Below are 26,700 nucleotides of genomic sequence, written 5' to 3'. Positions count from 1 at the left end.
CTTGATCATACATATATTTTTCATAGGGTCTATATGCCTGTTCAATACGTAAAAAAGGGGGGTTTAAGGATCTTAGAACAAGGCTCTCCGGTCCGGCTACCGTGAATAACCCTGGCCGACATGATGATGTCGGCGGGGTGGCCAAGTGGTTAAGTCCACCTTCGATAACGGTCGTTGATCAGAAGGCCCCTAGCAAGGTTGTAGGTGCTAGCTAATAAGAAACTAACATGTAAACCTTGAGAAGATGAACGATGATAGCTTGTTATGTAGGATGTGTAGTAGGTGGTGGTTACGTACTATTGGTTGTCCCTAGAATGATAATTAGGGTTTGTATATATAGGCAAACCCTAATTCTAGAACCATCCAAGATAATGATAATCTCGTCCATAACTAGCTCCCCCGAATCACAGATATAATTATGGAAAAGATATCGACTTGATGATCAAGTAACCGCCGTACCGGGAACAAAGGCATTCGATACATCACCGCATGCCGCATACCGCATACAAGGTACACGCATACGCATGTTAGCGAGTGCCCGCATACGTATGGAATGCGCATGCGGGTTGCGGTATCATTATCATGCTGGTAATACAAAGAGAGCTATAATAATAAATGAATTAAAATTCTAATAAAAATATTGTACCCTCTCATTGTAGTGGCCCTGACTTCAATCAAGTATGTGAATTTTAGGCACCTATTAAAAGAATGCTAATTTTCTCATAAAAAAAATTGTATCGCTTGTTTGTTCTACTCACGCTCACACATTAGTTTATTTTCATTTTCCAGGTAGTCGTTGCAACCTTTGTTCCAAACTCAAGAATCTCGTTTGGTCTTGCAAGAAAGTTTTTTAATGAAAAGGTTAGGCAAGATTTTAAAATTCATTTGTGAATTTTAGTGAGGTATGATGTTTAATTTGAACTGTGCATTCACATTAACTGTTTTTCTACCTGTAGTTTCCGTTTCAACTATTTCGATATGAGATTATATCTCCAATGTTTAATTAATTGTACTTGTTATCTACTTTGTTGTATATTTACATAATTACTCTTTTGACCCGTTATGAATTTATGTTATTTTGATTTAAATGTTTCAGGATGTGAACACTAAGATCTTAGCGTTCATGCAACAAACCTGTGAAGTTGCACATGTCTTATCCGCATCGGCGCTATTTTCAAGGCTTGTTTACGTTGAAGACGCACACCCATTAGTACTTTTGAGGTGAATTGAACTTAACTGACCATATACCTTCAGCTCAACTACATGTTGTTATTAATTGCATAAACATATAATAAATCCGAGTTTTCAATATTGACACTTTTACACATTGTCATATTAAGCGCTTTCTCATGTTATATACAAACAGATTCTCCGAATGCCACAATTTCTACAAATAAAAGGTCAGGCAAGTGATTGTAAGTGTATAAGCAAGAATACCTGGTCAACGTTACGAACCTTAGAACGTGTGCAAGCGATTTAGTAAATCTTTCAACTACGTCAGTTGTTATTGTTCCAACCTCATTATTGTCCCAACTTTTCTACCCTGCAAAAAATATATATGTATAAAAAAATAAGTTTATAGTGCTTAACTGGAGTATATTCGTCCATCACATTTAAATGGTTCAAATGATTTAGCATTCATCAAAGTTGAAACATTCTCCTTACCCTTAAGCACCTAGATTTTCTGTATATCCTCCGCAAATCATATCCAGAACACGTAACAAACAAGTATATTAAATTTTTTTATTAATGTAATACCTTAATAAAATAATTTTACCCAATTCATATCGTACATTCAAAATGATTATTAAATGGTTTATTTTCATTTAAATCAAGTTTATTCAGAGACTTTGAATTATTCACATTATAAACCAAGTTTAACAATGCTTTTTATGTTGGGGCAGGGTCACATTACTAAAATGAGATGTAAACAAGCGCACTACTTGTGTCAACTCACAAAATGTTTATGAGCAGCTTTAAAGTGTCCCTGAATTTGGTGGTGAGTAATTAGTAATTAGTCCTTTCTTAAAGCTCATGGATTTTTCTTTGCCTTTCACCAAGAAGTTTCTCTAAATGTTTATATTACTTGCGATCACCTAAATGAAAGCACATAAAATGTCACTATTTTTCTACAATAACGGAACTTTATAGAACCAAAAACAGGACTTATGATAATTAATTATTAACATAAAAACATAAGCTTTAAGATGAAAAAGTTAAATATATCATAATAACAGGTTTTAAAGGATTTCATCTATGCTTACTTATAATATTTTGGAAAGCTTGGAAGTCAATAATACAAAACGTATGACAAAGCAGGTAGAAAAAAACTTAGGTAAGACTCTACATTTGGGGGGGGGGGGGGGGGGGGGGGGGCAGAAGAAACCTCCGTAGCGACAACCACATTGGGTTCCCACTAGCGAGTAAAAACCCTGGGTGACGTGCCCCCGAGCGACGAAACTCGTAACCAGGTAAATTGCGCACATTGACGCTCCTCTAGTCAGGAGCCCATTTAATTCAATCTTGAGCGTTACCAAGATTCGTACCTGGGTCTCCTGCTTCATTAGGAACTCGGTGTCCAACACTCTACATTCACTCATAATGGTAGTTTTAAGAAAAAGATTGTTAATTAATCTTTTTCTTTCGATAGATCATAAAAGAAAACGTAAGTATAGATGTAAATGTAAATTCACTATATTTTAAAAAATTTCGCCAAATTTTGAATTTAATATATATTCAATTGCACTAGCCTTTTAAACATGTTAACCGGTTTGTCATTAATAAATTTTATTTTTAAATTGAATTGTCAATAAACTCATAAATTTAGTTTAAAATTTTTTAATGACAAGTCTAAGAGTTATCGTTAAAAAATTAGGACATGCATAAATTTTTTTATACAATTTAAAATAATTTTTTGTAAAATTTAATTTTTTTTATAGATTTTTCATTTAGTTTTTCCAAGAAAACATGGACCATAAGTATATGGGCTAGGGCTCTTGTTATGTGTACTACTAGGCTTCTAGCCCATTAAAGATTTTATGGCATCCATCGGATAATATCTTGCTTTTTTCCTCCACTAAAGGAAAATGCTAAAGTATTTGGTAGCAATATACTACCCCGTATTACTCTTTAGATTCCACGCAAATTTACTAGTCATTTCAAACAACCATTTGATAAATCATTTTGATAAAATGTTCGATTTATCAACATTTCATGTAAAGTTATTAACGAACAACATAAACACGGGTAAGATCAGCCATTTAGCTATATGCACAGTTTTTTGTACTCTAGACAAATATTTTGTAATAAGTTTTGACCATATTAATCATGGTATTTTTCTCAATAGTTATTATATTATATATTATACATAGTAGTTAATTGAAATAATTAAAGTTAAAATTAGTCATATAAAGAGAGACCAACTGAATAATTGCGAGTTGATCATAGTGAGGAACAGAGGAAATCTAGTTTGGTGAAGGAATGCAAGACAATAATATATCCTCATGTGGGTCTATAAAGCTGAATAGTGGTGGTCTAGTTGCATACTTATATTAGACCTTTGCATACGTATAATACACCTATATGTATCACATTCGGTCAAACAATGATAATTTAAAAAAAAAAAAAATGAATGTTTTTTCTTATGTTCAATGTAACACCGGCTCATCGGTATCGAAATGACTCTTTCAACTAGGAGGTTGAGAGTTCGAGTCCTGGTTAAGATAATTTATATATATATTTTGTGGTTAATTTGTTTGGTAATGTGTGTGAGTTTGATTTAAAAAATAAATAAATAGGAGTACATATTTTTATTATGCTGAATATAGTTCAATAAAATTACTTTGTCGATAATATGTTACTCATTTATGACTACAAAAGATGGTAAAGTTACTTTGTCAATAATTTGCTACTCATTTATGACTACATAAGATGGTGTGATACTGTGACATGGTTAATCATTAAATGCAAGTTTAATATTTTAAATATAAAACTACATATTTTCGTGAATTAATTGACCTCCTGAATTTAGGAAATAAAAAATTTTATAATAAAAAAATTTTATACTTTGCAATAGATACTTAAACGTAACCCTTAAGGCTATATTCATTCTCCTAAAAAATATTAATTTGAAGATAAAATGTACAGTATATATTTTTGATATAAAAGAATACTCCATAATATATAAAAAGAAATAGAAGAACTAATTATTCAGGATAAAAATATATAAGGCAACTTCTAGAAATTTTGTGTGTAGAGATAAAAGCTTTACATAATTACTATACTATCTAAAAGACAAAAACCTTGTAGCACTATTTATCAATAGCAATCAGGAGTATTTTCGTCATTTCACCTTTTCTTTTTGTTAATATTTTAAATATAAAACTACATATTTTCGTGAATTAATTGACCTCCTGAATTTAGAAAATAAAAAATGTTATAATATAACATTTTTATACTTTGCAATAGATACTTAAACGCAACTCTTAAGGCTATATTCATTCTCCTAAAAAAATATTAATTTGAAGATAAAATGTACAGTATATATTTTTGATATAAAAGAATACTCCATAATATATAAAAAGAAATAGAAGAACTAATTATTCAGGATAAAAATATATAAGGCAACTTCTAGAAATTGTGTGTGTAGAGATAAAAGTTTTACATAATTACTATATTATCTAAAAGACAAAACTCTGTAGCACTATTTATCAATAGTAATCAAAAGTATTTTCGTCATTTCACCTTTTTTTTTGTCTCCAAAGAACCAACCCTTCAATGTTACCAAAAGATGTCGAAAAAAATTCTTTTTTTACAAAAAAACCAACTACCTTTTTTTTCTTCCCTCAACGATAAAAAAAGGCCACTTTCATAAAAGGAACGACCCTTCAATGCTACCAAAAGATGTCGAAAAACATTCTTTTTTACAAAATAGATCAACTAACTTTAAAAAAAAAGAACGCTAAAAGAAGCAACATTCACAAAAGAAACAACTCTTCAATGTTAGATGTCGAAAAAAAATTCTTTTTTACAAAATAGATCAAGACTTTTTTATTTAACTCGCATTCAAAACGGAACCCCGGCGCGAAGCGAGGGCTCCACAACTAGTTCGATCAAACCTCTAAAAATATGGATAGGTCATGCCGTCATGGTCACTTGATCCAAATGCATAGTTACCCAATCATTAGGCAACAACTAAGTGAGTATGTGTAGCAAAACACTTCATAAGACATAAGACTTTACTAATGATAAATGATATTAAATGTACATCATGGTTACAATGATTATCTACTACATCCATTCCATATAATCGTGATAATATTTATTAAATTAAAGTAACTAATTTTGTAAGGACAAAATATACCAATAATATATATATATATATATATATATATATATATATATATATATATATATATATATATATATATATATATATATATATATATATATATGAACCCGCCTTAATATTATGATAATCACTTATCTTAAAAAAATAATCTAATATATCACTTATCTTAAGTAATTTTTGAGAAATATATTTTTGCTTGGATAATCATCGAACAAGATGAGAGAATTTGGAGCAAAAAAAATTGCAAGATATGCAGGTTAAAATCATTCAAAAAAAAAGAAAGTTATATTTTTTTTTCTTTAGGTCTAGTCAAATGCGTAACGCGTAATATCTATTTTTTATAGGCCTAATCAAATACATTACATATTATAGATTTTGATCTCTTAAAAAAAAACTGAACCTCGAGTAATCGGATCATCTTGCTCTTTCTTTAGGTGAGCTATAATATTTATGATAAGTATTATGATAAGTATTAAATTAATAAAGATATGTACCATTGATATCACAATTCACAACTTATATTTGAAAAATCAAGTAGAGCCATTAACATGACTTTGATTTATTAAAGATATAAATTACAAACATTGTTGTAACACACTCTCAAGCATATATAATTAAACAACATCAATAAACTAAATTATCAAAAATTCATTCATTTAATCATTTCAGTTCCTAGCTACATTATCTAAATCCGTCAAATCATTCATTTAATACTCGAATTTGCTAAGGACGTTCTTAGGCAATGAAACGAGCACTCGAATGGCGTTTGAATCGCCTATAACGAGCAAAAATAGGCAATATATATCACTAGTAAGAGGACTCATATGTAGAGGAATCTCTTCTCCAAAATCCAAATCCTCCAACCCAAATCTGGACCATTCTGATATAACTAAACTTGCATTGAGATCGGTTTATATACTTTTGCCCTCTAATAACTCAACGATCCCATTGATACTGTAGACGATGTTTGGATGGATCTTAGATAGCTTATGATCGTAACTAGAGGCGGAATACACTAGAAATGACTAAAACCGAGATTCGGGTCGTGTCGGGTTCGATATGGTCAAACCTAGGGTTTAATCTAGATTAGAACGAAGCCTAGATGAATGATTTCAGTGGTAATTGGTGTGAGGGATAGAATGGAACGAATACCAGTCGATTAGGGTTATTGGAGTGTGTAACCTAACAATGTAGGTTTCAACCCGTATATATACTGCATGTCAGACACAGTCGGTCGACTGTGTAAGACAGTCGGTCGACTGAGTCACACGGTCGGTCGAGTGTGTATGCAGTTTAACTTATTGATTGTTTAATTAATTAAGCACACACAAACACACATATAATCAATAGTTATCAATGTACGTTATTACATGACTAAATGTATTAAAACGATAAGCTATGTACGACTGGGAATTACATGCACCAACAAATCGTTAAGGCTTGATTTAGCTTCTTGAACTAGCCTCACAAAACGATACAAATTACCACTAATCAAATCTTTCACATTTGTCTTCGCGCAAGCCAACACAAATCCATTTGCATAATACCATTTGGAATCTCGTGAACTAGTTTAATTCAAATATTAACAGAAAACAAGACCTTTACCTCAAGTGACGGTGCAAGATCAAGCGATCTAACCCACGAAAGCAACATATAAGATGCTAATATGTCAAAATTGGTACATTTTATTGATGGTAGACATTGATTTTTAGGTTTTAAGACACTAGAAGGAGTGTAGATCAATGATGCAGGAACAAGTGGTTGAGATTGTAAATCTTGATTAAGGGTATGTTTAGGGACATTTTTAGTAAATGCGTGATGGATTTGTGATAAATGTGAAGCAGGGGATTGTTATTTTGAACACGAGGCGAGAATGGAAGGGTGTAATTGGTAGAATATCACTTAGTTTTTTGGTAAGGTGGGTCCAAGCATTTAGGAATTGAGATGTACCAATACCGTCACATAAACAATGATTTATGGTCGTTGATAACGCTAAAATTATACATGTTTATTGTCGTTATTTCGATCCAATGTTGTTCCATTTGTATGTAATTGTTATACGTATGTATTGTAATTCATGTACATTTGTAAAAAGTCCATTGTGAATGAATAAATGAAGACCAACAGCGAAAACAGAGTTAAAACGAAGATCGAATGCGTAAAACAGCCCGAAACCACTGAAACAGGTCCAAATGCGGCGCATCTCTCTTAGATGCGGCGCATCTTTGCACCAAATAACTCCCGACAGTTTCAGATGCGGAGCATGAAGACTTCTGGGCCAAAATAGCAACAGATGCGGCGCATCTGAGATGGATGAGGCGCATCCAAGCCAGATGCGGTGCATCTGACCCCCTGCCGACAGTCCTGAGTGCAGAATCGAGCTGGAATCTACTAAACGTAAAGAGATGCGGCACATCCCAAAGAGATGCGGCGCATCTGGTCACTTTCTGGCCAAAATACCTAACTTTTGAGGCTATTTAATGAAGCAAATGGTTACTTACTTGAGAGACCTTCACTACTACGTTCTCCCCCAGTTTTAAGACGATTTTCAAGGTCCAAGGAAGGCTGCAAGTTAATCTCCACTCTTTCAACATCAATATTAAGCTAGGATCGTTTATCGCCATTGGTACTATTGTTCTATATCTTTTTAACATGAATTCAACGTGTATTTACTGTTTCATTAGTTCTACTATGATTATGTTAGGCTAAAAGCCTTGTGTGTTTGCTTCAATGTAAGATTTATGGCTTGAGATTGTTCTATACTTTGATGTTATGCTAGTTATACATATGTTTGATTGATTTAATTATCTAGTTCAACCGTATGAACCATTGTTATGCATGTTTAGATCATTACTTCAATTATATAGATTGCAACCTATTAATGTGAGTTAACTAGGAAAACAATCTATACTTCAATACATCTAGTAATCTAGACGATTAGATACATACACTTAAGTGATTTTGTTATGTGTTTAATTCGGTAATTGAATAAGTTCCAAAGCAACATAGTTATGAAATTACCTCAAGTGATTGTTGTAATTAAGGTTTCACGTGAGTTTAACCGGGTTGAATCTAGTTAGTTAATCAATCTAAATCACCATGTTCTTTCAAGAAATCCATTGTTGTAACTATCTTTATATTCTAGTTCAATTATACGAGTTATGACTTGATTTATGTGAATTTATCAAAGGTTATAATTTGTACTTCAACACCTAGTGATCTACACACCTATATGTGAATATAGGATGGTAATTGGATGATATTTAGGTTTTACAATCATGTAGTTTACTTAGAGTGATCTTAGTAAACTAAGTTTTATGTGAATTTAACCAAGAAAGAATCTTGTTGATTAAACATAGTTCTTAAGTTTATAGATATTGTGAAATTGATATAAACTACTCTATTGTAACTATCGTATAACGGTTTTAATTATAAAAGAACAATCCCTGTCATTTATCAAGCAAAGAAGTAAACACCGCATTCTCATTCTTGTTAATTATTATTTTTATTTACTGTTTCGTTAAACAAAAATACAACTTCAAATACAAACCCCCTTTTTAGAATAATTAATCGTAGTAAAATCATTTAAACAAACTTCTCCCTGTGGATCGAACTGGTCAATTTACTTGCTAGTTACTACATGATCGGGTTTTAGTTGCCTGTATTATGTGTTAATTATTAAGCATATTGTCTACATTTTAAAGGTTACGTCTTGACACATCAACTTTTTGGCGCCGCTGCCGGGGAGACGGTTTTGTTAAAAGATTTTAATAAACTTTGAATTATTCGATCCTTTTGTAGGAATTCAATTCCTAGAAAAGTTACTTTTTATTGTAAGCTTGTATTTTTGCAATTGGTTTGTTTGTGGTGTTGTGATTGCAGGATAGGTATTAGTGCATGAATCTACGTTCTTCCAACTCTAATTTAATTCCTTCATATCCTGAACCTGAAAGAGAACTTCACGAACGCTTAAGAGCTCAAGAAGTAGAATCTCTTGCTCAAGGTTTAGAGTCACTTTCGTTAGATTCTAACTCTGAACCAATTGTTCAACCAATCATCGAGCCAGTCATTAAAGAAGAGGAAGAGATGACTGCTAGAAATCAAACGATGGATGCTTTGATGAAGGAAACAAGGACAGGACAAGGCCACGTAATTGTTCAACCTACGATGACTAATGGTTTTGAAATAAAGGGGCAATTTCTCCACATGGTGACTAATACATGCCAATTCGGTGGGGCCTCAAATGAAGATGCTAACGAGCATCTTCGTAAGTTTGTAAGCATTTGCAAGCTTTTCAAAATCAAAGATGTCTCCGATGAAGTTGCATGTCTAAAAATCTTTCCATGGTCCCTAAAGGATGATGCAAGAGATTGACTAGACTCATTACCGGAAGGTTATATTGAAAACTGGAATGATATGATGGACAAATTTTTGTCAGAATTCTCCCCCGCTTCGAAAGTAGCAAAATTGCAAAGTGACATAAATCACTTCAAGCAAAAGTCTAATGAGACTCTTTATGAAGCTTGGACCCGATTTAATAAAATGCTTAGGGTATGTCCTCAACACGGGTTGAATACATTCCAAAAAGTCCAAATTTTCTATAAAGGAGTCAATGTGGATACCCGGAAGGATATAGATGTTGCAGCAGGAGGATCAATCATGAAAAAAATGCCCGAAGACGCTCACACGATAATTGCCGATATAGCATCCCATTCTCATAATTGGCATCAGGAGATGGAATTCTCTAGATCGTCAACAGTTGCTAATGTCGAAAGCAACGATGAAATCGCTGCATTAAAAGTTCAATTGGAAAATCAAGCAAGGCAAATCGAGAAGGTAACCAAATAAATGCACGCTATCAGGGTAGGGTGCGAGTTGTGCCAAGGTCCCCATCTCACATGAGATTGCGACCAAACGACGATGGAAGAGCAAGCAAATTTCCTAGGTTACATGCGAAAAGGTGAGATGAATTTTGACGACTTTTCGGCGGTTGAAGCAAATAACCGGAAATATCCTCCTGTCAACAGTTATCAAATAGGAGGACCTTCAAGTTCAAACAATAACTACCACGGAGGAAATGCAGGTTACCAAAATAACCGAAATTTCTAGAATCAAAATCAAAGAAATACACCACCGGGTTACAATCATCTAAACAATCGTAATCAACCCCCACGAAATTACCAAAATAATTTCCAACACAATCAACCACAAGCACAACCACAAGCACTTATACAACCACAACCTGAGAAGAAATCCGGTTTAGAAGATCTGTTGAGAGATTTTATGGTTAAACACGAACAAAATGCAGAAATTCAAACTCAGCAAATTCGCAATCAACAAGCTACGATTCAAAACTTAGAAAGGGATGTTGGAAGGATCTCACAGTTACTAGCAGAGAGACCACCTGGTGCTCTCCCCTCAAATACTCAAGTGAATCCTAGTAACAATCAAACAAGGAATGAGCATGTAAATGCTATAACCACTAGAAGCGGTTTAACTACTAACCCGGAGACCCTTAAGTCCCCGGAAGTTCCCTTGTCTCCTTCTGTTTTGCAGGTGCCTGTTGATGTAGATGAGCATGTTGAAAAAGAGCAAGAGAAAGGTGATCCACCGGAGGTCATATCGAAGAAAAGTGAAGAACCACCAGTGAAGGTGTACAAGGCACCTATTCCATACCCAAAAGCGTTGAAGAAAGACAGACTTGCGAGCCAATATCAGAAATTTGTGGATATGATCAAGCAAATCAGCATTAACATGCCACTCGCGGAGGTTCTTAAGGGTATGCCCCATTACGGGAAGTTTTTGAAAGATCTCATATCCTCGAAAGGAAAATACCAAGAAGTATCTGCCACATTCCTCCATGAGGAGTGTTCGGCAATCTTGAAAAAGCAAAATGTACCTCCAAAATTGGGAGATCCGGGTAGTTTTATCATACCATGTATGATGGGTGATTCGGTAGTGTATGATGCGCTAGCCGACCTAGGTGCAAGTGTTAACCTAATGCCTTACTCGTTATATTTGAAACTTGACTTAGGAGATTTGAAACCAACCCGGATGGGTATTCGATTAGCAAACCAATCATTTGATACTCCCATAGGTATAGCCGAGGATATTCTTGTAAAAGTTGACTCACTTGTCTTTCCCGTCGACTTTGTTATTCTAGAAATGCAAGAGGACACAAAAGTTCCTATCATTTTAGGACGTCCTTTCCTTAACACTGCAGATGCTATCATTAATGTCCAAAAAGAACAATTAAGTCTAGGTGTGGGAGACGAGAGAATAGTTTGTAATATTGACAAAGACATGAAAAGACCCACTTCCACCGATGACTCTTGTTTTCAAATTGATGTTATAAACTTTTGTGTTGAGAATGAATTACAGGAGCTACTTGAAATTGATACCTCGGGGTTTGCCCCGGTGAGTGAAAGTGAATATTTCAATATTGATGAGGATTTTGATGAGTTGATGAAAGTGGTCACGGATGATGAGACCATGAAAGAAGAATTTCCTAAGGAAGAAGAATCATTTGAAGATATCAGAAATAAAGATAGATTCCGAATAAAGAATTCCTTGGAAGAACCACCCGTACTAGAGCTTAAGGAGCTACCCAAACACTTGGAGTATGCTTATCTCGAAGGTACATCTCAATTGCCAGTAATTATTGCTTCACATCTTTCCAGTAACGAGAAGAAAAGGTTAATCTCTGTTTTGAAAACCCATAAAAAGGCTATAGCCTGGAAAACGACCGACATTCCAGGGATAAACCCGTCTTATTGTACACATAAAATTCTCCTTGAAAATGACTTCAAACCAGTAGTACAAAGACAACGCAGGCTAAATCCCAACATGAAAGAGGTTGTTAAAAAGGAGGTAGTCAAGCTTCTTGACGCCGAGTTAATCTACCCCATCTCCGATAGTCCTTGGGTTAGTCCAGTACAAGTAGTACCCAAAAAGGGGGTACAACCGTTATTGTAAATGAAAAAGATGAACTCGTTCCGACTAGAACGGTTACCGGCTGGAGAGTCTGTATTGATTACAGGCGTCTCAATGATGCCACTAGAAAAGATCATTTCCCGTTACCTTTTATTGATCAAATGATTGAACGATTAGCGGGGAAAGAATACTATTGCTTTCTAGATGGTTTCTCCGGTTACTTCCAAATTCCAATTGATCCCAACGACCAAGAAAAGACCACATTCACTTGTCCTTTTGGGACCTTTGCCTATCGCCGCATGCCATTTGGTTTATACAATGCACCCGGAACCTTTCAAAGGTGCATGATGGCAATTTTTGATGATATGGTAGAGGATTGTATGGAAGTCGTCATGGATGACTTTTCCGTGTTTGGAGACTCCTTTGAATCGTGTCTTTTTAACCTTGAACGTATGCTTATCCGATGTGAGAAAGCAAATTTGGTCCTGAATTGGGAAAAATGCCACTTCATGGTGAAGGAGGGCATTGTACTTGGTCACAAAATATCTCGTGCGGGAATAGAGGTAGATAAAGCTAAAATTGAAGTTATCTCTAAGCTACCTATACCGACGAATGTCAAGGCAATTAGAAGCTTTCTTGGTCACGCGGGATTTTATAGGCGATTTATCAAAGATTTCTCTAAAATTGCCCGTCCAATGACCAAACTTCTTGAAAAGGATGCTCCATTTGACTTCGATTCCAATTGTGAGAATGCATTCTCCATTCAAAAGTCAAAACTCACACAAGCTCCCATTATCGTGTCTCTGGATTGGAGTATGCCTTTTGAGTTAATGTGTGACGTGAGCGACTATGCCTTAGGAGCTGTCTTAGGACAACGACCCGATAATCATTTTCGTCCAATTTATTATGCGAGCAAAACGCTAACGGGAGCTCAAATTAATTACACCACCACGGAAAAAGAGCTCCTAGCGGTTGTTTATGCGTTTGATAAATTTCGGTCTTATTTGATGTTGTCCAAAACCATTGTTTACACGGATCATTCGGCTCTTAGGTACTTATTCTCGAAACTAGATACAAAACATCGTCTCATACGATGGGTTCTTCTACTTTAAGAGTTTGACATTGAGATACGTGATAAGAAAGGAGCCGAGAATCTAGCCGCCGATCATTTATCCCGACTTGAAAACCCCGAATTAGAACAACTTGATGATACAATCATCAAGGACACATTTCCTGATGAATCTCTAATGAGGGTTGACAAGGAATCTGAAATCCCATGGTTTGCCCATTTTGCAAACTATCTTACTTCAAGCATTCTTCAAAAAGGACTTTCTTATCAACAAAAGAAGAAATTCTTTGCGGATTTAAAGTCCTATTTCTGGGAACATCCCGACCTATTCCGTGTTGGTGCAGATCAAATGATTCGCCGTTGTGTGTACGGAAAAGAGGCTCAACAAATTCTCGAGCATTGCCATCAAGGGCCCACCGGCGGTCATTTCGGACCAAACCACACCGCAAGAAAAATCCTTGACTCGGGCTTTTATTGGCCCACGATCTTTAAAGATGCCCATAATTTTGTTCGGACTTGCAATGCATGCCAACGAACGGGTAACATCACGAAAAAGGATGAGATGCCTCAAACCGGCATCCAAGTTTGTGAAATCTTTGATATTTGGGGAATCGATTTCATGGGACCATTTCCAAGTTCCCATAAGTGCAAATACATCCTAGTAGCCGTTGACTATGTATCTAAGTGGGCTGAAGCAAAAGCTTTACCAACGAATGATGCTAGGGTGGTGGTGAACTTCTTGAAAAATCTCTTCTCGCGCTTTGGAATCCCAAAAGCGCTCATATCCGATCGAAGAACTCATTTTGCCAACAACCTTCTTGAAAAGGTGTTGAAGAAGTATGGCGTAACTCATCGTTTCTCTACTCCGTACCACCCGCAAACGAGTGGTCAAGTGGAGAACACAAATCGTGCCTTGAAACGCATACTTGAGAAGACGGTTGATAACAACCCTAAGATTTGGCAACGCAAGTTAGATGATGCGTTGTGGGCCTTTAGGACTGCTTTTAAAACACCAATCGGTACCACACCATTTAGACTTGTATACGGTAAAGCATGCCATCTTCCGGTTGAAGTGGAACATAGAGCGTACTGGGCATTAAAACTTTGTAATTTAGACATGGAAAAGGCTGGTGAAAACCAATTCATGCAATTGCATGAATTGGAAGAGTTGAAGTTAGAAGCGTACGAGAATTCGAGCTCGTATAAGGAGAAAACGAAAAGGTGGCATGATGCCTGATTGAAAGAAGTGAAAGAGTTTAAAACCGGTGATAAGGTTTTGGTTTTTAACTCACGTTTTAAATTTTCTCCCGGAAAGTTGAAGTCCCGATGGACGGGACCTTATTTGGTGAAACAAGCATTCCCATTGGGATATGTTGAGTTGTTTGGAAACGGAAATACCTTCAAGGTGAATGGTCATCGCTTGAAACTCTATTTCGATGGAGTGGACACCACGGTTTGAGATGACATCACCCTATTCCCCAACGCTAATTAGCTTGGGACGGAGTCGAGTGAACGACTCGTTAAACTTCACAACATGTATATAGTCCCACTCGTGTACGTATTTTAATAAATTTGAGTGTTTTGAGTGATTTCTAAGTTATTATACGAACCAAGTTATTTAGGGACCTTCCGAAATGTTTAAAACGCGAAAAAACGTCAAAAGCTGGTGCAACAGGGGCAGATGCGCCGCATCTGTGATGGATGCGCCGCATCTGCAGACAAGAAAAATCCCGTGAATTTTGAATGCGCCGAGAAAGGGTCATGCGTCGCGTTTAGACCATCTGATGCGCCGCATCTGCTTCAGATGCGCCGCATCTGCTGCAGATGCGCCGCATCTGTGTCTGTATGTTGGATTCTGCCCAATTTTTTTTGCACAAATACGGGAGTTTAGCATTTTTTCTCATTTTTTCACCTACTACTCCGAATCCCATCTCATTCTCTCTCAAAATTTCAATCTCTATTCACTAATTGAACCGATTAATCCCATCTTTGAGCATCAAATCCGAATATCAACATGAGAAAGGTAAGATTAATCCTAAACACTTCATGATTCTTGTGTTCTTCTATCTAAAAATCAGATTTAGCTTGTTCTTAGTGTGAGGATGTTTGAATGTTCATGTTTTGGTCATTATATGCTTAAATTGTTGCTACTAATCCTTATTCATGCTCTAATTTCATGATTATTTGCTTCAATCTTTACTTTGGAAATTAGGGTTCTTCATGAATTTAGGGGTTTTGGAATTTTGGCCATTAATTTATTCAATTGAGATATTTTGAAGTTTGATTACTAGTATACATTAACAAAATCGCATGAACCTTTGTTGAATTACACGATTACACAAATTATTGAATTTTAGGGTTCTTGAATTAGGAATTTTGACTTTTGTTAACTAGTAAGTGTTTTAAGTTGAAGTTATGCAAATCATTACTTATGGTAAACACATGTGAACCTTAACTTGGTGTTATTTCGATTTGAAAGTAATTATTATATAAGTTAAGGATTATATGCTTAAGCATTTTGATGAAGTTGTTGACTTGAGATGAATTTATTGTTCTAAATGTATGAAAACCATTGATTGCATATTGTTTAACATGCTTTTTGATGAATTCCTATGGTTCCATATGTTATGACATTGCAAGTGTTTGGTGAAATGAAGCATGCTATGTATGATTATACTTGTAAAGTGATTTGAATCAATTGGCATACTAGTTCATGTTTGTTAAGAGTGAAAATAGTTCATACCATGTTAAGATATTGGTTAACATAAACATTGAGATTTAATTGGAACTTAACATATCTACATGGTTTTTGCTAGGTACAATATGAAAGATGTTTTGAAATTCTTTAACGCTAATCAACTTGGTTTGTTATTTTGTTTGTTTGGTTTTGTTATGTTTTTGTAGACTAGAGCATCATCATCAAACCCAAAATCAAAGAAGCAAAAAGCCCCAGCAATTGTAGATGAGGATACAAGTGAAGAAGAACATGCTGCTGAAGAGGAAGAAATGGATATTGACAACCAGCAGTTAAATGTCCGTGGATTAACCACTCCGGATCCATGGATCAATGCAGTTTTGAGGCATCCGGAATACCATGAACGGATGAAGGCACTTCTACACAAAGACGTATATCCGGGGAAATATATCGATTGGACACCATTAGAGGAAGCCGGCGAATATCAAAATTTTCGCAACCTTTTCCGAGTAACGTATCATGGCCATCGAATATATGCTTGGGAAAACCTGTTCAGAATACAAGAAAGAGTGTATCCACTTTTAGTCAAAGAATTCGTTGGTTCACTTAGGGTTGATTACACGTCACCAACATCGGGTAAATTTATGAGATTTCGTCTTGGAGGGCAAGACAGGACATTAACGCTGCTGCAATTTGTGAAGGCGTTGGATATTTATGAAGGGTTGCCACATCAACTGATGAAAAATTACTTTAATCAATGTATATACTATGTTTCTTCTTTTAATCATTCAGCAGCATGGGTGGACATGAGCAATACCGCATATAGTGCAAGCAAGCAGACTTGTAGCAAGCTACGTACCTACGAGCACCGATGCGTCCAACGATTCATTTCAAGTACCATAAACTGTCGAAAAGACAGTAGTGAAAAAGTAACCAACTTGGATATATGGTACATTCACGCGATAATGGATCACTCCCATGTTCATATCCCACGAATGATTCTCACTTTCCTCCTCGAAGAAAGGAAAAAGATTACACCAATCATGGGCGGCCATTTTGTAACCAGGATTGCCGAACATTTTCGAATCAACACTAGTGGGTTAGAGGAGAAACATATGATTGCCTTTGATAGAGTGAGTTATACAAGGGCAAACATTTTGATGAGGGGGTCGAACGGCCTTTTAACTAGGTATGAGGATCCCGTGAACAGGCAACCAGAACAACCCCAACAGCAACCAGATCCACAGCCGAATGTTGGAAGTAGTTCGGGTCCGGGAAATGATTGGGAGGCTTACATGGCTCGCCAGTTTTCAGATATGTGACTCCATAGTGATCAAAACACCCAAAAGGTAATTGATCACTACGATGCAGGTAACAGGGAGATGCAACATTACATTGATGTTGGGAATGATCGAACATGGTATACTCAAGCGGGGCAGCAAAATCAGCTTAATTGGATACATGAACAGACAGTGTCATACGCTGCAGATCCCGCTAACTATACCCCCTCTCCTTGGCCTGCATACAATCCTTGGGTTCGAATGGGTGATCCATATCCTGCGCCTTATCCTCCTCCTCCTAACCCGCCTACTGAAGACACTGCGGTCGTCCCTGCTCAAGGAACTTATCAGGGGTACAACCCCTCAATATTTCAGGACGACGATGCGGGAAATCAAAGCGAAGGTGGAGCTGGCCCAAGTAACTCATTTTGGGGATTTTTCTGAAGATGACGTAATTTTTCCTGATGTGTGACAGGTTTGGTTGATGTTGGTTTATTTCAAAAACAATTTCTTTTCAAGTTTGGTGTGTAATAACTAGATAATATTTTGGATAATTGTAATTTGAATAATTTAGATAATTGTAAGTGGGGTTTTTAGTACATGGAGTACACCCCCATTTATTTGTGTGAATCGTATGGTACCTTTGTTTGAATTACTACAGGTGAGCATTGTGCTATATGCTGCATTTTTACAAAGACTGGCAGTAAGTTCAGCACATACTTGATTGGTGATTGTTTTGTGGTTGCAAGAAGCGGATGATGTTCTTATGCTGGCATTCAGTTCAGCGCCATCATTCCGTGAACTTCGGTTTTAAACCTTGAAAGTAATAAACTCTCTTACACTCTTTGACCCTCTTGAATTTAAATTTTTCTGATTTCATGTAACGAGGACGATACATGAACTCAAGTGTGGGGAGGAAGTTATAAATTCTTTCGGGTTTTTGATTTTAGTTAAAAAGGCTTAAAATGGTGAAAAATTTTAAACTTTTATCTTCATAAATTCAAAATTTGTTTAAAATTTGAAGATTTTAAAACTAGGTGTATACACCGAAATTATTATCACAAAACAAATTAAGAAACAACCAAATGATTGAGTTTGTCATATAAAAGATATAATCATCATGCTATACCACATTCTGGATGAAATGAAAGTCATCAAGTAATTTGTTGTTCTAACAATCTAATCCAATGCTCATCCATGTAATGATTGTGATGGAAGTCAAGTCTTCCAATATGACACACTTGCTAACTTATGTTAGAAGTCGTAGTCCAGAACAGCTGTAGGTTGACGAAAAATCTTGAAAAGTCATCTCTATCATCGGCTGGAAATCCACCTCACCTCAGCATCAAACATGGTTTTTGGTGGTCAGACTTATCCTAACCATGAGATGGATCTGTCTCGTACAATGGGGGGGCACAGTGCAAATTAGCTTTTAAGACTAATGAATCTAATCCCCAGATGGATGATCTCCGTAAAGATCAACCGCATCTATGTTGACCGCGGTTAACATACATATGCCATAACAAATTGAGGTGTGCAAACTCATGGTTCACCGATGATATTTGGACATGATATAGTTTCTTCTAAAACTTATGCTATTTTATGAACTATATTGTGTAAAACCATTTTTAGGACATCCGGTTTCAAGTTCCATGATACTTCAATCATGGGGGCGAGTAGCTTGCTAAGCGCCGACTGAGGCTTCGGTTTTCAGTTACCCTCAACCGGACTTTGAGGTTAAAACCGGAAAACTTGATTAGTGTAAAAACTAACATGAATAATTTTCAAAACATAAAAGGTTTTTAGTAAAGGTCCTAATTTCCCTAAGGATCCAAATTTTCAAGAAATGTGGACTATAAAACCCACCTTTCGACTTTGGCGTGATTTCATTTCGCGTGTGTACTCCAAAGGTGTGTGTATACTCAAAACGCGTGAGTTTGATTCGTGTGTGAAATAAAAGTGTGAGTGTGTATATATTGTGACCCGAGTGTGATTTCCATATAGCGTGAGTTATTGTGTTACTAAATAACTTGTGTGTCTTGTGTATTATATCGAGTGAGTGTGAGTCCCATTTTTTGTGTTCTCACTTAAATAAGTGTGTTTACTGTAGTAAATTTCGATTTCTTGTAAGTCTTGCTTGAGGACAAGCAAGGTTTAAGTGTGGGGATTTTGATAACGCCAAAATTATACATGTTTATTGTCGTTATTTTGATCCAATGTTGTTCCATTTGTATGTAATTGTTATACGTATGTATTGTAATTCATGTACATTTGTAAAAAGTCCATTGTGAATGAATAAATGAAGACCAACAGCGAAAACAGAGTTAAAACGAAGATCGAATGCGTAAAACAGCCCGAAACCACTGAAACAGGTCCAAATACGGCGCATCTTTGCACCAAATAACTCCCGACAGTTTCAGATGCGGAGCATGAAGACTTCTGGGCCAAAATAGCAACAGATGCGGCGCATCTGTTGCTATTTTGCGGCGCATCCAAGCCAGATGCGGCGCATCTGTCCCAGATGCGGCGCATCTGACCCCCTGTTGACAGTCCTGAGTGCAGAATCGAGCTGGAATCTACTAAACGTAAAGAGATGCGGCGCATCCCAAAGAGATGCGGCGCATCTGGTCACTTTCTGGCCAAAATACCTAACTTTTGAGGCTATTTAATGAAGCAAATGGTTACTTACTTGAGAGACCTTCACTACTACGTTCTCCCCCAGTTTTAAGACGATTTTCAAGGTCCAAGGAAGGCTGCAAGTTAATCTCCACTCTTTCAACATCAATATTAAGCTAGGATCGTTTATCGCCATTGGTACTATTGTTCTATATCTTTCTAACATGAATTAAACTTGTATTTACTGTTTCATTAGTTCTACTATGATTATGTTAGGCTAAAAGCCTTGTGTGTTTGCTTCAATGTAAGATTTATGGCTTGGGATTGTTCTATACTTTGATGTTATGCTAGTTATACATATGTTTGATTGATTTAATTATCTAGTTCAACCGTAAGAACCATTGTTATGCATGTTTAGATCATTACTTCAATTATATAGATTGCAACCTATTAATGTGAGTTAACTAGGAAAACAATCTATACTTCAATACATCTAGTAATCTAGACGATTAGATACATACACTTAAGTGATTTTGTTATGTGTTTAATTCGGTAATTGAATAAGTTCCAAAGCAACATAGTTATGAAATTACCTCAAGTGATTGTTGTAATTAAGGTTTCACGTGAGTTTAACCGGGTTGAATCTAGTTAGTTAATCAATCTAAATCACCATGTTCTTTCAAGAAATCCATTGTTGTAACTATCTTTATATTCTAGTTCAATTATACGAGTTATGACTTGATTATGTGAATTTATCAAATGCTATAATTTGTACTTCAACTCCTAGTGATCTACACACCTATATGTGAATATAGGATGGTAATTGAATGATATTTAGGTTTTACAATCATGTAGTTTACTTATAGTGATCTTAGTAAACTAGGTTTTATGTGAATTTAACCAAGAAAGAATCTTGTTGATTAAACATAGTTCTTAAGTTTATAGATATTGTGAAATTGATATAAACTACTCTATTGTAACTATCGCATAACGGTTTTAATTATAAAAGAACAATCCCTGTCATTTATCAAGCAAAGAAGTAAACACCGCATTCTCATTCTTGTTAATTATTATTTTTATTTACTGTTTCGTTAAACAAAAATACAACTTCAAATACAAACCCCCTTTTTAGAATAATTAATCGTAGTAAAATCATTTAAACAAACTTCTCCCTGTGTATCGAACTGGTCAATTTACTTGCTAGTTACTACATGATCGGGTTTTAGTTGCCTGTATTATGTGTTAATTATTAAGCATATTGTCTACATTTTAAAGGTTACGTCTTGACACATCAGTCGTGCATAATATCATTCCTCCACAACGAAGTTTTGTCACCTACTATAATAGACTTACCTTTCATTAATCATTAAGTTAATTACAATATACAGATTATCAAATGATCGTTAACCTATTGGTATCTGGAAACTCCTTTAGTTGAGAGGTTGTGAGCTTGAGTTCGATAATGAACATTTATAAATATTCGGTGCATGATATGTGAGGTTGTTTTTTAGACACTAATCTTCTTCTGAAAAGTTCTCTTCAAGTATTTCCTTGCTCTTCTTACTACACTCCCCATTGCCCATAAGATGTCCATCTTTTCAAGTTCATCCTCATCAACCTCATCATAATCCTCAGCGTCAAGATGAGCATTTCCAATATGTCCTCTAATCATGTCTCTATAAGAATTCACCACCATAGAAACAAGTGCCATATCCTCCTCAATAAGTTCCAAGGGCCTTATTCTGATGTTATTAGTTTTCATAACACTGGAGTTAGCCTCTTGACTGGAGGAAGCACATCTAGTCCCTACTGTTTGGTTTGTAGGTGACTGATAAACTATAGTCCGAGCAGGTTGTGGAGAACTCTGTGACAAATCACTGGAAACAAACGTTGTTTGCAAAGGAGCATGAGTCTAAGCAGATCTTGATTCTTGAGGTGACAACCTTATAAAGTGAGGGGTTTTGTGGCTTGTCAAGACGATTCCTCTTTGTTTTAATCTCCAAGATTTTCTCCATTGATGTAAATGATGCCAACGTGAGGTTTGTATTGGAAGCCAAGGCCTTTGATTCCACTTGCTTTATAATGATTTCTCATTTTTCACGTATCCCTTCTTTAATTACCTTTATCGCCTTAGTTTCAGTCACCTCAACACCATAGTTATTCATCTCAGAAATAAGAGGACGATACCTAGTAACAGTATCCTCCAAACTCTCAATTGCCAAGAGTAGCAAATGATTTCCACTCTTGCTTCAAGACCTTTCTTTTCTTTGCACGATAAGCTGAATTACCTTTTCTTAATGATTGAAGTGCATTCCAGAGAGCATGTGAAGTCTTGTTACTAAAAATAAGATGGTAGATTTCCTTGGATTATCCCCGAGTAATTTGAGCATAACACTTATACCCCAACCCATAATCCTCTCTTTCATGTGGACTCTACTCATAGATTTCTTTCTTCACACCATTAGTACACGATGGGCATTTGTACACAGTGATTTCCTCTCCTAAAAACATGTGTTGACCCCATTCAAATAAATAGTAAATCTAGATTTCCAATGGGTAAAATCATTTAAATCATCAAGTCGAGGAACCCGAGTGGCACTTTGTGATTCATTCTCAGACAAAAACATTTTATGTATGCCAGGTGTAATAGCCGTAGCAAAGTTAGTGTTTGCATTTGATGGTTCAGACATTGTTCGAAAATTTAAACTGTTAACCAGTCGGTCGGTTGTCCAAGTCAAACAGTCGATTGTCTCACAGTCGATCGATTGTCTAATGTCAAACGGAAGGCAGTCTGTTACACTCACTCACTTAGTATTACAAACTCAATCGATCGATTGTCTCACAGTCGGTCGATTGTCTCACAGTCAGTCGATTTTCTAATTTCATACGGTTGGCAGTCTGTCTTACTATGTCACTTGGTATTACAAACTCAATCGGTCGATTGTCTCACTCCAATGGTCGATGGTCTTACTCAATCGGTCGATGATCTTACTCAAACGGTCGATGGATAGACTAAGGTTCAGTCGGTCGATTGGTCTGACAAACGACTGGAATTCACTACTCAATCGATCGACAGAAGAGCTGAAATGTCCCGTTCATATTGATTATAAACGTTCCATATTAATTGATTTCGTTGCTAGGTTTTGACCTCTATATGGGATGTTTTTCAAAGACTGCATTCATTTTTAAAACAACCATAACCTTTATTTTATCTATAAAGGTTTAAAAAATATTACGTAGATTATCAAATAATGATAATCTAAAATATACCGTTTACACATGACCATTACATAATGGTTTACAATAAGAATATATTACATCAAAAATAAGTTTCTTGAATGCAGTTTTTACATAATATCATACAAGCATGGACTCCAAATCTTGTCCTTATTTTAGTATGCAACAGCGGAAGCTCTTAATAATCACCTGAGAATAAACATGCTTAAAACGTCAACAAAAATGTTGGTGAGTTATAGGTTTAACCTATATATTATCAAATCAAAATAACAGACCACAAGATTTCATATTTCAATATACATCCCATACATAGAGATAAAAATCATTCATATGGTGAACACCTGGTAACCGACATTAACAAGATGCATATAAGAATATCCCCTATCATTCCGGGAAATCCTTCGGACATGATAAAAACAACATCGAAGTACTAAAGCATCCGGTACTTTGGATGGGGTTCCTTAGGCCCAATAGATCTATCTTTAGGATTCACGTCAATTAGTAGATCGGTTTACTAATTCTTAGGTTACCAAGCAAAAGGGCATATTCGGCTTCGATCATTCACCCATATAATGTAGTTTAATTTACTTGTGTCTATTTCGTAAAACATTTATAAAACTGCATGTATTCTCATCCCAAAATATTATATTTTAAAAGTGGGACTATAACTCACTTTTACAGATTTTTACTTCGTCGGGAGTAAGACTTGGCCACTGGTCAATTCATGAACCTATAACAAATATATACATATATACATCAAAGTATGTTCAAAATATATTTACAACATTTTTAATACATTTTGATGTTTTAAGTTTATTAAGTCAGCTGTCCTTGTTAGTAACCTACAACTAGTTGTCCATAGTTAGATGTACAGAAATAAATTGATATATATTATCTTGAATCAATCCACGACCCAGTATATACACGCCTCAGGCTAGATCACAACTCAAGGTATATATATTTTTGGAATCAACCTCAACCCTGTATAGCTAACTCAAACATTACTGCATATAGAGTGTCTATGGTTGTTCCAAATAATATATATACATGGGTCGATATGATATGTCAAAATATTTGCATACGTGTCTATGGTATCCCAAGATTACATAATATATTAGAATACATGTATAATACAATATAAGTTAGCTAGGATATGATTTGTATAGAATTGTTACAATATTTCCCGTAGCTACAACAATCAAAAAAATATCCAATCTTGTTTTACCCATAACTTCTTCGTTTTAAATCCGTTTTGAGTGAATAAAATTACTATGGTTTCATATTGAACTCTATTTTATGAATATAAACAGAAAAATTATAGGTTTATAGTCGAAAATATAAGTTACAAGTCGTTTTGTAAGAGGTAGTCATTTCAGTCGAAAGAACGACGTCTTGATGACCATTTTGAAAAACATACTTCCACTTTGAGTTTAACCATGATTTTTGGATATAGTTTCATGTTCATAAGAAAAATCATTTTCCCAGAAGAACAACTTTTAAATCAAAGTTTATCATAGTTTTTAATTATCAAACCCAAAACAGCCCGAGGTGTTACTACGACGGCGTATGTCCAGTTTTACGGTGTTTTTCGTGTTTCCAGGTTTTAAATCATTAAGTTAGCATATCATATAGATATAGAACATGTGTTTAGTTGATTTTAAAAGTCAAGTTAGAAGGATTAACTTTTGTTTGCGAACAAGTTTAGAATTAACTAAACTATGTTCTAGTGATTTCAAGTTTAAACCTTCGAATAAGGTAGTTTTATATATATGAATCGAATGATGTTATGAACATCATTAATACCTCAGGTTTTATGGATAAACCTACTAGAAATGAGAAAAATAGATCTAGCTTCAAAGGATCTTTGGATGGCTTGAAAGTTCTTGAAGCAGAATCATGACACGAAAACAAGTTCAAGTAAGATTTTCACTCGAAATAAGATTGTTATAGTTATAGAAATTGAATCAAAGTTTGAATATGAGTATTACCTTGTATTAGAAAGATATCTTATTGTAAATAAGAAATATTTCTTGAGGTTGAATGATCACTTTACAAGATTGGAAGTAAGCTAGCAAACTTGGAAGTATTCTTGATTTTATGAAACTAGAACTTATAGAATTTATGAAGAACACTTAGAACTTGAAGATAGAACTTGAGAGAGATCAATTAGATGAAGAAAATTGAAGAATGAAAGTGTTTGTAGGTGTTTTTGGTCGTTGGTATACGGATTAGATATAAATGATGTGTAATTTTGTTTACATGTAAATAAGTCATGAATGATTACTAATATTTTTGTAATTTTATGAGATATTTCATGCTAGTTGCCAAATGATGATTCCCACATGTGTTAGGTGACTCACATGAGCTGCTAAGAGCTGATCATTGGAGTGTATATACCAATAGTACATACATCTAAAAGCTGTGTATTGTACGAGTACGAATACGGGTGCATACGAGTAGAATTGATGATGAAACTGAACGAGGATGTAATTGTAAGCAGTTTTGTTAAGTAGAAGTATTTTGATAAGTGTCTTGAAGTCTTTCAAAAGTGTATGAATACATATTAAAACACTACATGTATATACATTTTAACTGAGTCGTTAAGTCATCGTTAGTCGTTACATGTAAATGTTGTTTTGAAACCTTTAGGTTAACGATCTTGTTAAATGTTGTTAACCCTTTGTTTATTATATCTAAAGAGATGGTAAATTATTACATTATCATGATATTATGATATATTAATATATCTTAGTATATTATATATACAGTTAAATGTTGTTACAACGATAATCGTTACATATATGTCTCGTTTCGAAATCATTAAGTTAGTAGTCCTGTTTTTACATATGTAGTTCATTGTTAATACACTTAATGACATGTTTACTTATCATTTATCATGATTAAACATAGTGTATCAATATCTTAATATGATTCATATGTATTTAGTAAGACGTTGTTATAACGATAATCGTTATATATGTCGTTTCGAGTTTCTTAATTCAATAAACTCAATTTTATATATATAACTCATTGTTAAAATAGCTAATGAGATACGTACTTATCATTTATCATGTTAACTATATATATAATCATATATATGTCATCATATATGTAACATCCCAACCCGTTAACCAACCAAAAACGCAACATAAAAAAAAATTAAAACTGGACAGAAGGGTGCGCCGAGCGCACCACACCAAGTGCGCGGCGCGCACTGGTGCCTGGCCGCTTCTGTCCACTTTTTCCGTTTTACGCGAAAAGATCTTCGACTTCCCGACACATTTAGACCAAAGGCTTTTCACAACATATTATAATAGTTAAAACTAACATGTTCCATTAATAAAAAGAGTTTTACGACACCGGGCCCACATATGTCCAAATTACCCTTTAAGTACCAAATACAAGTTTTCGACCACACGACTTCTAATACAAAATAAAGCCGAGCATGGTGATTGGGGATACGCTACCCAATCCTATCCAATCCAAAAGCATGATCTTCTAAAGCAAACTACGCAAGTCC

At 35.2% G+C, this 26,700-nt stretch overlaps 1 pseudogene; it reads right to left on the bottom strand.

Annotated features, from left to right (window-relative positions):
• Positions 1-6,057: 6,057 nt before the first annotated feature.
• Positions 6,058-21,303, bottom strand: LOC139848644 (alcohol acyltransferase 9-like; annotated as a pseudogene).
• Between the last annotated feature and the right edge of the window lie 5,397 nt (positions 21,304-26,700).

This window comes from Rutidosis leptorrhynchoides, chromosome 5, assembly GCF_046630445.1.
Source record: "Rutidosis leptorrhynchoides isolate AG116_Rl617_1_P2 chromosome 5, CSIRO_AGI_Rlap_v1, whole genome shotgun sequence".
Lineage (NCBI taxonomy): Eukaryota > Viridiplantae > Streptophyta > Magnoliopsida > Asterales > Asteraceae > Rutidosis > Rutidosis leptorrhynchoides.
Note: the sequence above shows the minus strand (reverse complement) of the source record. Positions and strands in the feature narration are given on the sequence as shown.